Source organism: Bos taurus, chromosome 1, assembly GCF_002263795.3.
Source record: "Bos taurus isolate L1 Dominette 01449 registration number 42190680 breed Hereford chromosome 1, ARS-UCD2.0, whole genome shotgun sequence".
Taxonomy (NCBI): domain Eukaryota; kingdom Metazoa; phylum Chordata; class Mammalia; order Artiodactyla; family Bovidae; genus Bos; species Bos taurus.
Window position 1 is genome coordinate 29,214,258 of NC_037328.1, and position 14,668 is coordinate 29,228,925.

Here is a 14,668-nt window from a genome sequence, read left to right on the forward strand (position 1 = left end):
ATTTTTCAGTTTGAATTTCTTTCTTTTTTTTTTTTTTAGTTTACAGCTTTTATTTTTTTCATAAAATATGCAATTACTTTTTTTGACTCATATTGTATGCATTTATTTTATTTTTTTATTCTTTTTTTTAACTTTACAATAATTTCTAAAGATGGCATATGTACTTTGGGGATCCTTTCAGTCTTATCACACCACATTCTCATATCAAACTTAATGATTCATTTACATCAATCCAGCTTGGACTGGTGGACATGTTCTATCAACTTCTAACATAAATGTCATGGACAAAATGTTTCCAAGGTAGACACACTGAAATGGGAAAATAGTGTCCTAATATCTACAAAGATAAAAGAAGTAAAAAAGTCAATGATATTACAATTCAAAGTACAAAACAAGATGATGTCAATTTAATAATTTAAAAAAGTTCCTGCCCAATATCACATAGTTGATTAAAGGCAGAGTTACCAAATATCCTATTGAATCCTATTACCACAATATTTAATCTACCCTCTTCCTGTCCCAACGGTGTTATGATGTTGTTGTTTAGTCACTAACTCATGTCTGATTCTTTGCAACTCCATGGACTGCAGCATGCCAAGTTTCCATGTCCTTTACTGTCTCCCGAGTTTATTTAAATTCATGTTGATTGAATTGGTGATGCGATCTAACCATCTCATCCTCTGCTGCCCCCTTCTTCTGCCTTCAATCTTTCCCAGCATCAGGGTCTTTTCCAATCAGGAATCCATCTCCCTGACCATGGATCAAACTCATGCCCTCTGCATTGGGAACTCAGAGTCCAAGCCACTGAACCACCAGGGAAGTCCCAAAAGGAGTTATAAAACTGCATTTAACATACTTGGCTGTAACAATGTGAGTAGACAGATTCTTGGTATGAATAAACAGAAAAAGAATTTCCTGTGGTATTAAGAAATAATAATGAAAATGGAACATCTAATTGAAAAGTTCAAATGAGTTTAAAAAATACTAACCTCTATTTCTCTAAAAAGGCTTCCTGGATGGCCCAGTGGTAAAGAATCTGCCTTCCAATGCAGGAGATGCAGGAGACATGGGTTCAATCCCTGGGTCAGTAAGATCCCTTGGAGGAGGAAATGGCAACCCACTCCTGTATTCTTGCCTGGAAAATCCCAAGGACAGAGGAGCCTGGCGGGCTACCGGTCCACGGGGTCACAAAGAGTTGGACATGACTGAGCACACAGCATAATGAAACATTGCTCTAAAATGTTCTTGTTCAGGTGCTAAGCCATGTCTGACTCTTTCTGACCCAATGGACTGTAGCCATCAGGCTCCTCTGTCCATGGTATTTTCCAGGCAAGAAAACTAGAGCAGGTTGCCATTTCCTATTCCAGGGGATCTCCCAGACCCGATTCAGGGATTGAATCTGTGTCTCTTGAGTCTCCTGCATTGGCAGGTGGGTTCATTACCACTAATGTCACCTGGGAAGCCCAGATAACCAGAACTATGCTGCTGCTGCTGCTAAGTCGCTTCAGTCGTGTCCGACTCTGTGCGACCCCATGGACTGCAGCCTACCAGGCTTCTCCGTCCATGGGATTCTCCAGGCAAGAACACTGGAGTGCGTTGCCATTTCCTCCTCCAATGCATGAAAGTGAAAAGTGAAAGTGAAGTCGCTCAGTCGTGTCTGACTCTTAGCGACCCCATGGACTTCAGCCTACCAGGCTCCTCCATCCATGGGGTTTTCCCGGCAACAGTACTGGAGTGGGGTGCCATTGCCTTCTCCCAACCAGAACTATATACCTGAGTAAATGCATGAACATGATCCAGAAATCAAAGTTGAAAAAGAGCAGGTTATAGAGAGGTAACAGTATCACTGCAACAAAGATGTAGCTTTCTTTTTCGTTTTTCTTACACTATGTAAACTTCCAACTTAAGGTTGACAATGTATTTAATTATTATAAAAATATATCTATTCCAGGTCACTGAAGTTAAATTACAAGAGGACAGCCAGGCTGGGAGTCTTCCAGACAAATCTCCAGATTTCGTGATTCATTGGGAAGATCTACGGGACTTAGCACATAGGCATGCTCATGGCTATGATTTATACATACAGTGAAAGGATAAAAAGCATAATGGGCAAAGAGAAAGGTGTATGGGGCAAAGTTCAGAGGAGTCTAGATGTAAGCTTCCAAGAGTCCTTGTCTCCTGATGGAATCACACTTAATTCCTCTAACAACAAACTGTCACAACACTTGTGAAATGCTGTCTACCAGGGAAGCTCATTAGAGCTCAGTTCTCAGCAATTTTAAAGGGGGCTAGTGAAATCTTATATATATGTTAAAAACCTAAATATAAAGGACGTCCAATGTGAGGTACTCCTGTTTTGCACCCTACCTTCCAAAAGTTACATGAATGATGAACTTATTAAGCTTATACATGAATGAAATAGTTCACTGAATCTAAGATCTGCCTTTTAAATAGAACACCAGAACAACTTTAAGGAATATATATTAGTGAAAATATAAATTTCTGAAAGACGTCTATTACTATTTCTACTATCATAAATTTCAAATGCAGCACCCATAAATTGCATTTTCCTTCTTTGAGGGGGTTGAGAAGAAGAGCCCATGATGTATTCCAAATTATGACTGAATTACAAATATTACTCAATGAGCTCTTCAGTAATAAATGAACTGAATCATCTCAATTGAATGGTTTGCCTTGAGTCAAAGTAGGAAAATGTCTGGCAAAGGGTACAATAAAAAAGGCAATTTACTTTTTCTACTTCAAAATGTCATCAGACAGCCTGTAACACAGTTGATATATCCAGTTGATTAGAGTCCCATAAAAATTTAAAGCAGAATTTAAGAACACTGTTTTACTTGGTATGTTATAGCAGACAAGGTAGGACTTTGATTTTAAGATTATTCCATTGACACAAAGCCTTTAAAGTCTATTCATAGAAACCACAAAATAGCCTAGTTGCCAAACAATTGGAGGAGTTAGATGTTAAAATTTAGAAGGGTATGCTGACAAATACATACTGAGAAGCCAGCTTGAATGTATTTGAGAAGTAACCTATTTTAGTTCTATCTTAAATCAGTTAGCATATAAATTAGAAACAAACACTATATCATCTATACTACCTAAGATCAATTGATTGGCTTACTCACGTATTTTATGAAGCAAAAAAAAAAAGAAAACCAAAATTTCAAAAAATGAAATGCAGCTGACTTTCGTGTAAATTATAAACCACTAAAACTGTTTAAATCACAGGTGTCTGATATAGAAACTGAATATATCAATGGATAATATATATATTTACAGATTTCTGGCAATCAAAATAATCAGGATTCTAATTGGTGTGGATGTCTGAAATATTCAACCTGTAATCAAGTAATGGGAATTTATTAAGACAATTTTGTCACACACAGATAATTCTAATATTAAGATTTTTAGGAAATATCCCTAAAATCAAAACTGTTGATTGTCTCACATCTTGCAAATGAACTTTATAATGAAATAAAACATAGTCAAATTTTCTTGGCAAGCAAGTATAATCAGTCGTAACAACATTTATTAGATGTAGTTACATTTTCTAATTCAAAACCATTTGTGGACTGTTGTATTTATTTCTGGTCCTGAGTAACTTCTAGGATTTTCAAAATCAGCAACTTATTCCACTAGATGTTACTAGTTTTACTAGTATTGTATAGTAACAAGTAAGAGACATTGTTAAGTTTGGCCAAATATTAAAAAAATGAAGAAAAATTATATATTCCTCTTAGCTATTACACAGTCTTTGAAGCTGAATTGCTATTTAAAAAGTACATCATAAAATCATGAAGCAAAAGTTACATGTTTTGATCTGGGTATTTCAACTGAGGCTGCAGACTGACCTTGAACAAAGAAAGTACTTTCCGGTTGTTGTTGTTTTTAATTCTTTTATAGAAAAGGTATGGCATGTCAAATAGAAGGACAGAGTCTTAAATCATAATGAAAATAACACTTTCTTAAAGGAAGATATTCTAAAACGTCACCACTGAAAGTGGGTAATATCTTACTATCTACACTATTTAAAATTTTTTTTTAAAACTTAATGTCACTATAATTTTAATTAAATTAGCCAATAAAGGGAAAATGCTTTTTACTTTGTCAACAAATTATACTGTCAGTCAACTGGAATTTATTGAGAAATTTTTTTAAAGATGAAAAAGTACAAAAAGTGATTATTCATATCTAATACAATATAATAATATCTATTCAATATAATAAAACGAATCTGGGTCTTTAGAAACAGAATTATATTATAGCTACTGTATATATTACTTTTAAATAACATTAGGTAGCAAAAAGCACATGACTCTAATGAGATAAAAATATTAACTACTAAAAGTCTGTAATAATATAAATTTCAAAACATTGGTTTTTATTATAAAATATGGTTTTGAAGTTTTCTTTCCAATATCACATTTTTTATTTCAACTTATATAACTTTCTTTTATTTAAATTAATATACAGTTTAATCATATTATATCCACTGAGCCCTGGTTATCTAAATTCATTATTACAATAAAACAGTTTCTGTCCCTTAAGGCCTAAATTGCACTTAGCTTATTAAATACTGAATTAAAATTAACTCCATTTATATTATCTATAAGTCTAATCAGGTATTCTCTAGGAAATAAGTAGGAATGGATAGCATATTTTACTTTTATATGCTAAATGATTCCAATTATACTTTTACTAAAAAAAAAAAAATTCAACTTGAGGAATTTTCAAGTCTCCTTTTTCTCTAAATTTATATTCTTAACAAGCTTGGTTGCCTGCTCAAGTAAGATGAGAAAAAGGTACACTTTACAGGAAGTGTGTATGTACATGCTTGGGGCTGGGAAGCAGAATGGTAAGGGACCTTCAGTGAAAGTAAAAGTTTTTCAGTCTGACACAGGAAAACAAATAAATCTAAAGTAACTAACAATCCTCTATGATAATGATTACAATATGATTAAGAAATTAATAAATTTTCATATTACTTATTTTTAAATTGATTTATATTTCTCTGCCTTCTCACAAAAATTGCAAAGGTGATTTTTCAAAGCATTAGAGCAGATAAAATATACTATTAACATTTGGAGAAAATTTAGAAACATCTTTATCAAAGTGGAGGGCCCCCCAAAGTTGAGCAGCTCAAGGTCCAGAAAGCAGAAAGCCAAGTTAAATCATTTCCTATAATGAAACATAAGGGAGGTCTTACATGAAATTTTTACATATTTCATCTGAACAATCACTGCTCTTTTACACAACAAATCACTATAGGTTATCTAGGTTAGCTAAGGACATATACAGATAGGTATATGTCATTGATAGATATACATATACAGATAGGTATATGTCATTATAGGTATACAAATACACATCCATCTTTTTCAAACAAGATTAAAAATTCCACCTTATATATAAAATGAAGATAATTACTGCTTCAGATCAAAGCTGGCAGTGACTTAAACATAGATAGATATACATTACTGACAAATATTAAACTACAATTGATAATTAGCTTTTAAAAACTTATTTTAATGGTAAAAGTTTGGAAACACTATTCACCTATCAGTATTTCTCCTTCTTTAGTTTTTCCCTTCTGACTGATTTCTCATAGATTAACTGTAATTATAATAGTTCTATTGTAGACAAAAAATTCGTGATTTGATAATTTTCCATCATCTTATTAAAATTTGTAATTAGATATGTAATGTTTATTTACTTATATTTAGCCAGCTTCATTTCAAAAGACTGACTTGAGGCAAATTAAAGATAGGTACATATAAACAGCATCAGAAGTAAAGGAGAAGAATACAAGCTACGGAGAACAAGGTCTGTAGATAAACAAATATAAAGCATCTGGGAATTAATTTTCTTTCCTAAATAATTTCCAAAATAATTATGATTTTATAGACTCTACTGACTCTAAGACGATTTTCCTTGATTATTTCCCTTAAACAACAAATATTTTAAGATAATATTCAGGAGAAGTATTCTTTTAGTCTATATAAAGTTATAGATATTTACAATACTAAAAAAGTTGCAGTGCAGCAGTGCACAATGACCACTAAGTAGACAAGCACTCCGGGCAGATGATGTGCTGGGAAATACCAGTTGCATGGGGACAGATAAAGCAGAAGGAAAAGAACAGCACCTACGAATAGTTCTTCAGGAAACTGTGTGTACATGCCTCTGTGAGTGTGTGTTCTGAAGGTGGGAAATTGAAGACAACTTCATGGGAAGCTGCTATTGAATCATATTTTAATTTCAACTACATCTCCTTCAGCAGTTTTCAAATTTGTACTAATCTTGCTAATTAATACATAGTTCTCTAATGTCTATTTGTACACATTCCTACAAACAAAGGGAGTTAGAATTTAGTGTTTTGGCTAGACTAGAACAGAAAATATGGGTGTTACATAGAAAAGAGAAAGAAATTCAAATTCACTGAGTGTTGACTGATTTCTAGTCCTCACATATTACATAGTCTCACTTGCCAAGGCTGTAATATCAAGTGTGTGTTACATGGTTGGAGAATCTGAGATTTTCAAAAGTTAAATAAAATGTTCAAGGTCACTCAACTAATAAATACAGGTGGAACTCAACTTTCTGAGTCCAAAATCTCAACTCTTAAGTATACTATGATAGCATGACTATGTGTGAATTACTTTTTGTTTTTGGCAATTTCCTTGGGTCAACAATTTTTTAAAACCACATACTCATAGCACCAACATGTGGTCATGTCAGCTGTATGAGCTTAGGCAAGGCACATAACTTCTCCAGGCCTCAGTTTTCTCAGCTGCAAAATGGAAGATAATTTCAGCACACTCCTGAAAGGCGGTTAAATAAGATAATGTGTCTAATGTGATTAGCAGTGTTTGAGATACAGCAGGATAGATTAAGGAGAGCACCTACTAGATGATAAGAGATTTTAAATGTATTTGTTTACATATACATTAAATATAAATTGAAATAAACCAATATGTTCTAATACTTATAATATCTTTTCATACTGAAAATAAATTTTCAAAAGATGAGCATGTGTCAGCTAATATAATAAAATAAGCCTTTTTTCTAGTGGACTCAGCAAGTGAGTTGTTACACACTCTTTAGCAGATTCTCACTTCCATGGTCATCATCCTAAGCCTTATTTTTTAATTCTGCATTTACTTTTTTCTGGAATAGTGTAGTGCATTCAACAAATATTTCTTGTTTATCTGCTTTGTGTCAGGCTCAGTGCGCTGGTGATACAGTCATGAATGGAAAGCATACAATACTCATTGCATGGAGTTTTGTGTCTAATGGGAGAGACAGACATTTTACAAATAACACAAATGCATTTAATTACAACAGTGACTGATAACACAGAAAAAAGTATGGTAGTATTACACTGCAATGAGAAAGGATCTGTTAATACAGTATGGAAAAGGAAGCGAAGCTCCTGAAAAAAATTACATTGAAGGTGGAGGTCTACAGGATAAACTGGACGATATATCATCCAAACTTACTGGAGATCACCTTAAACTTAGTTCAGAAGAGCTGCCAATCACTTCTGACAGGCACAGCAAGAATATATTATATACTATCAGTTCTGAAGTGTAACTTTTAATATGGGCCTCCTTTCAACATCAATTCTAATACAGTCCATACAATCACATTTTGTGGAATGCTATCTAAAATATTAGTCATCAAATAAACAGGTGAGAGCCAAGAAAAAATCAGAGAGAAACAGTTTTATGTGGGAATTTTGTGAATGAACTCTTAATACTATTTATTTGTTTGAGTCATATTTCTCCAGAATTTTCTCTTCTATTTATTTATTTAACTTGGTCAATAAATTTATTATTGTTTTTATCCAAAAAAATCTTCATAGAAAATTATGCTTTGGTTTATCAGCTCCAGTGGCCCATTCCTGAGCTCTGTGTAGGCTTACCTTCTTCTAAGCTACTCCATCTTTTTCTGGACATTTGACACTCTGAGATGACTCTACCTCTTCTTTTTTTTTTTTAATTTTATTTTATTTTTAAACTTTACATAATTGTATTAGTTTTGCAAACTACTTCTTCTTTTAACCTTCTTTCTTGGGCTTCTTCTTATGAGGAGATGTTTCTCTGCTACAGCATCATAAGCTTTCTTAGGTATCTCCTCAGTCATATCTAGAGTCACATTGTTCTTTATGTACTGAGAGCATTATTTCTTGTAAGCATCTTCATCTTCTTCAATCAGGTAACATGTATAATCTGCAACTTCCCAAACTATGATGTGCTTCTAGTGTCCTTCTACAAAGGATTCCTTGCTTTCTGAATCATAATCAGAGGGATAGACAAGTCTTCATCCACAACTCCCTTCAGGACCCCAAAACCTTTACTTTAAGTAGTAGTTCTGGCAGCCCTGCATCCAAATAGCAGGTGAAGGCACCAGGTTGACCACCAATGGTCTCCATGTCGTACCCACCTTCAGTCACCCCCACTTGTCCTTCACAGATCTTGTCCACACCAAACCTAGTGAGAGTCTGAGGGTCAGCAGGTGGCTAGTCGAACAGGTCACAGGATAATTTTCCAGGGCAGCCTTCACACCATATTTTGGAAGTTGATGAGCATAAGCCACACAAACTAACCTATCTCCTTCTACATTGAAGAAGCAGTCTGACAAATGGTATCTCTTTTGGTTATGTGAACTATCACCCTGTATTTGACTGTGTTGTACTTGTTTTTATCCTGGATTTCCAAGCATTTCTGAGCATAGTAATCAGCTTTACCCTCTCATCTTCCTCCAAATTTCGCTTGGTGTCTCTTGAAATAGGCCTTATTCCTGATACCTTTAACAAACCCCATCCTGCAGAACAGAGTGCCCACTGCTAGCCTGCAGACTCAACACCTCCGGGGGTAGGAGTGGGGGCAGGCATAGAAAGATGGCTGAAGCCTGTGCTCAGGCACAGTAAGTAGCCAGAAACTTCCTCTTTAAAAAGAATACCTTTGGGATAATTTTCTTTCTGGCAAGTTACACTTCTGGGAAATTCCCACTCATGGTACAGTCTATTTCTCAATGAAGTCTCACACTTTTCTTGAATCCTGCCCCAACTACTGCCCCGTTTCAACTGAGACTCTTCTCTTTCCTCTGTCCCTTGCTCTCTCTGGCTCTTTAATCCCTGAACTAGCTCTCCATAGGATTTCTTCTTCTCTTTACCTTCCTTTTTCTTTTTTAACCCCTTTTCCTCTCTCCCTTTTCTCTTTCCTTTTCCTCTCTTCCTTTTAAATCATCATTGATAAGGCAAAAGTGAAAGCCTATCAAACTAAACTAGCTATTGACTGAAACCATTAAATAAATAAATACAATAATTTTGAAAAATGAAGAAAGCAAGTGCCTTGGTTTGATGCATTTTATGAGAAAATTAAGTCAGAATTCACTTAATGCACATCAAGAAGGCATTTTTAACACACACACACATAAGCAGCAAAGAATTAGGGGTCAAGAAAACCATTCTAGCCAATTTTGCCAAAATCAATTTAAGCACATAACCTTTCTAAACCTCAGAGTGACAATTTTTGACAAGAAGGTACTAGATTATTTTTTCTCCTTCTAATTTCAAATTTAATAAACTTTTTATTAAAGTGAAAGACTAATTCAAGATTAAAAGTTTTCTGAGTTTCAGGACACAAAGCAAATAATTTGAATCTTTTTACTAAATGCTAACATAGACCAGACCAAAAGGTTTATTACATCAAATAATGTGTTTTAGGCAATAACAGAATTCTAGATGATAGGAGAAAATAAACACACATACTAAGAAACACAACCATTCAGCACCTCCCAAAAACAAATATAAGAATTGTCCATTCCTCTTCTATCCCCAAACTCTACATATTACTCAAGTCTTACCATAAGCTTCACAAAATCTCCCTGACGATTCTTTAGTTAGCATGAAAGACACCAGGGGATAAACCAGTTCATGTAACCAGTCTTCCCAACACAACCATAATGTTATCACATAAGACATTATCACATAAATGTCTATGTGATAGAAATCATGTACTATACCTTTTTAAAAAAATTAATTTTAAATAAATTGACCTGAACTGAATTAATAATGTGTATAGAAAGCTAAGAAACTCATATAAAATTCAACATCAACTCTGAAACAGTAAAAAAAAAAGAAACCAATATACATCACTTAAGAAATTGTTTTCAGAGTAATTGAAACAGGAAATGGAAATTAAGAAAAAAAACTCTTAACTACATTGGAATAAATGCAACTTAAAGTTTATAGTATCAATACTTTAGATACCTACAAGTGTGGCTATATAATTAGTATGGTGTAGGCTTCTAGAAAGATATTTTCATAAGGAAAACTAAACAAGAAATTATTTGGAATGCTCAAATAAGATTATCCTCTTCTTTTTTCCCCTACAGTTTACAATCCCTGTTTAGGGGCCTTTTACAACATGTTTACCACTATGAAAAGTCAAATCATTAAACTCTTCACTAATCATATTTCCTTATTAATGCATAAATTTGTGTAAGTTTTAACACACATGGTCATTCATCCGAACATATACCCCAATTAAAAAAATAATAATATATTCAGCCTCTAGTGAGAACAAATTCAGATTGGTCTGCATGTATAGCCTACATTGAAATAAGAATGCTTATGATTAAATATTGAAAATTTCCCCAAACGTTATATAAATCTCTGGTGACGACAGCAAAAGAAAGAAAGCACAAAAACATCAGTATCCTTAAGGAACCATCAGCTTCTTTTTGTTTGCTCCAGTTATAAATTTTGCATCTGTGCATTGCTGCCTAGATTTTCAAAGGGTTCTGCAATAATTAATTTAACAGTCTACCCATGGTGCTGTAATATAGCCAAGAACTTTTACATTTATATAATTTATAATATCCATATGAAGGACAGATTGAGATCCAGGTTGAGATGGGACTTATTTAAAAATAAGGGCTGGGTCACTCTGACTGGGCAGGATTTTGACCTGAATGGGGGATAAAAATCCAATCTACGGTCTTAGTTACAAGGTCTGATATGATCAAGCACCAGTCTATTACTGTGATTAGCTGCCTTCCACTGAGTACAAGCTATAGTGGCCTTCTTTCTGTTCCTTAAGCACAACCAAGCTCAACTTAGCCCTAAGATCTTCACATCTCTGCTTGGAATTCTCTGTCCGAGTTGGACCCAAGCTCAAATATCAAGCAGATTTTAATCAAATATGACCTCTGAGAGAATTTTTCTATCCACCTAGGGAATATATATATATATATATATATATATAACTATGTCTTAAGCAAAGAATGTTATAATCGTGTTCATCTATGACTAGCTATATTAGCTCCTAAAGTCCCTTGGATCTAAGTCTGCTACTTTTACTAAAATTGGTTTTTGTTGGTGAAAATCACCGATTTGGATACTTGTTGAATATCAGCAGGTTACAGCTCATAAGATCACCAATGGTTTTGGGTTGGTGGTTAACTCACCCTTGTCAAACTACTTTCTCCAGTAAGAGAGAATCTGCAACCTAAACACTATGGTCTGCTTGTGCATTACACACAGATTAGGGGCTATGCCACATTGAAAACAAACAACAAAAAAAAAGCAGACAAAGAAAACAAACCTTTGCTCAATATGAAAGTAAGGAGAGGCACTATCTAGTTGAATCCACTGTGCTTCCCTTGAAAATTGCTCTTGAGATTTTATTTAAAAATATAAATTCTACCTGTTATTCTTTGATTAAATTACTCATTTGAGGAAAAGCTACTTATTTGGGCATCTTCTTTCTTTAGAAAATCACTCTCAAACTACACTTTCAATACATTTTTCAACCTGCACTGAAGGCCAAAGAGTAGGTTTGTGACATCTGCTTTTTCGTTGGCATGTATACTGTCATTGTGAACAGGTCCAACTACAAGACTCAATAACCCCACAAACAGCAAACAACATGAGATAACTGTCAGAATCATGATAAATCTGCTAACTCCTGAAGATGATGTCATGTCTCCTTTGGCTGCTGTCAGTCTGCCTTCGGGGGAGACAGGGAAAGAACAGAATACTACCCTTCAATGGGAATCTATAATAAGTCACATGCTTTATCCATATAATCCTATTTAACCTTTTCTTTGCATTCACATTAAGGGTTATCATCCTCCACAGATTAAGAAACAGAAACAAGAGATTTTATGTGATTTACCAAAATCACCTGGACAGATAAGTGAAGGACTGGAGCACTTGTACAGATCTGCCTGATGTTCCCCCATCCAAAATGGCCAAAATCTTTAAAGTCAGGCAAACTTTATCCATAGACACAGCAACTATACTAATGATTATAGCTCATATATTTCCTTGCCTCCCAAATTATCTTCTAATTTTTGTTGCCTACATTTTTTGTTTTGTTTTTGTTTTTTGCTTTCTCTTATTATCATCCATATTATTAGCATTTTAGTGTAGCTCATGAAATTTTGGCTGTATCACAGGAAGTTCACAGAGGAGCAATGTGCCACTCCACTTGTCATTTTAAGTTGCCATTTTCAGAGTCCATTTGGTCATGGATGTTTCTTTTAATAATTACCATGACAATGTATTTCATTGTTGATATTATTGATTGCTAATGGCCAAACCTACTTTGAAAATAATAATATTAGAATTTTTAATGCAGATGTTAGATACTGTAAATATATAAATTGCTCACAACAGACCACAAATAGTGTAAATTTGGCAATCTGACTTGTCACTAACATAAAAATGCTATTCAAATTCATTCACAGCCAGTTACATGAAGGATAAAGGAGGGAAAAAAAGGAGAGGGAAAGGATATAAAATTTAATAAAGATGAAAATGTGAGCAGAGAATGAAACAGGCATATAAACAAGCAGAAAGATCCATAAAAACAAAGCTATACACAAAAATGAGTATTACTCTGAAGTATAAATTTGTATCCTAATTTGCTGATTTTTTCCAACTGTTATGACATCCCATGTTATGTCTGGCCCATTGGTTCAAACTGACCTTCGTTTCACTACAGCTATAGCAGTACCAAGTGAGCAAGCATGTCTGTACACAATGCTTCCACATCTGTCCATCACCATCCAAGAATATAATTCCTTTACCTTTGATAAAGCAAGCTAATCAAAGAATAAGTTCAGAGATCCTTTGTTTCATAGACACTTGCTAGTCTTTGGCAACAGCTGACTTTATGAAAAGTGTGTCTCTTTTAAAGATGAAAGAGAGGACTATCCAGTTGAAGACAATTGCATTTTGTGAATATTTGTCATGTTTACAGATAAAAGGCCTACATTTGTTTCGTATAATTCATAAACACTTCATAAGGAAAGGCCTCTTTGAAGGCTTATGATCATATTACAAGGCAGATATGATTTTGATTAATCGAGATTGCCTATGTATTTCCACTGTAGCCTTTAAGAGACAAAAGTTTGGAAGTGGCCCAACGCCCTCTAAACGTCATCACAATGGCTGGCTGAAGGAAAATACAACAGCTCTTCGAAGCTCCAGTGTTTGTTGGTAACACCTGTGATGGCAGGTGGCTCTTCATGAAAAGCAAAGCACCACTTTCCTCTTCAGTGGAGACCGAGATGTTCCACAGCAGGTCAGCTGACCAGGGTGCTTCCAGTTCAGTTTTATACTTCTGAAGAACTGGATTGTGAGCACTAACAAGTTCCCAATTTAGCCTGTTAGAAATTTAAAGAATGGTCTGCTTTCCCTCCCTTAACATACATTTTCCTTCACTAAGTATAGCAGGAGATGTAATCTAGTGACCTTTCAGAATCCAATTTAAATTTAAATGATAGATTTTAAGATTTTTCAACTAGACATGTATTGAGGTTTGAAAAAATACTAATCTTCCCAATATACTCCAGGGAGAAGAAACGAGGTAAAACAAACCAAAAAAATGAAAAAGAAGTATCACTGAAAGAGTGATTTTTTTTCCCCCCATTACCTGGTACACACATTATTTACACGGTGAGAGATAGAACAGAACCAAATCTTAATATGCTCAAGGTATTTTACAACAATTGCACTTTTCAGGTATAAAATGAATAGAAAATAGCATGGATACATTGCAGGCCTATACCAGGCAATGAGTAGGAAATTTATGACTAAAATTTAATATGATATAGTCAGAACTCATCTGGTATATTAAATTTAGAATTCCAAATCTAAGAGGGATATAGACAAATTTAAGTTTGCTAATAAATAAGAATTCAAAACCACGTAATGCAATAGGAAAAACAATTGGGGAGAAAATGGAAATACACATTCTGCAAATAGAAAGAGCCCCAGGGTATTATACTCAAAGGCACACCATAGAGAAAAGTGATTGGATCTGTTTTGTGAGTGTCCATGGGTTATAAATTGATACATAGATTTTTAACTCAATGTAACAACAAATTTCCTAATGGAGAAACCTATTCAAATATGGAATAGGCTACCTCATGAGATTGCTTTCACAGTACTGAAGACATCTAAGAGGAAGCAGAAACAGAGATGCTGAAGAAAAGATTGAAGATTAAACTCTGTTACTGAGGTCTCTTGAAAGACTTGAGTCTATGAATTTTCCAGTAAAGAATTGCCTACAATAGGAGAGATTGACAAAGAGAGCATCTCAGAGTAAAATAAATACCAACATACAATAAG

At 34.3% G+C, this 14,668-nt stretch overlaps 1 protein-coding gene and 1 pseudogene across 1 annotated transcript in view; both read right to left on the bottom strand.

Annotated features, from left to right (window-relative positions):
- Positions 1 to 14,668, bottom strand: part of GBE1 (1,4-alpha-glucan branching enzyme 1) — a 310,897-nt gene that overhangs the window by 106,417 nt on the left and 189,812 nt on the right.
- The window catches only part of LOC132345462 (large ribosomal subunit protein uL18-like), a 41,736-nt pseudogene continuing 27,068 nt past the window's right edge, over positions 1 to 14,668 (bottom strand).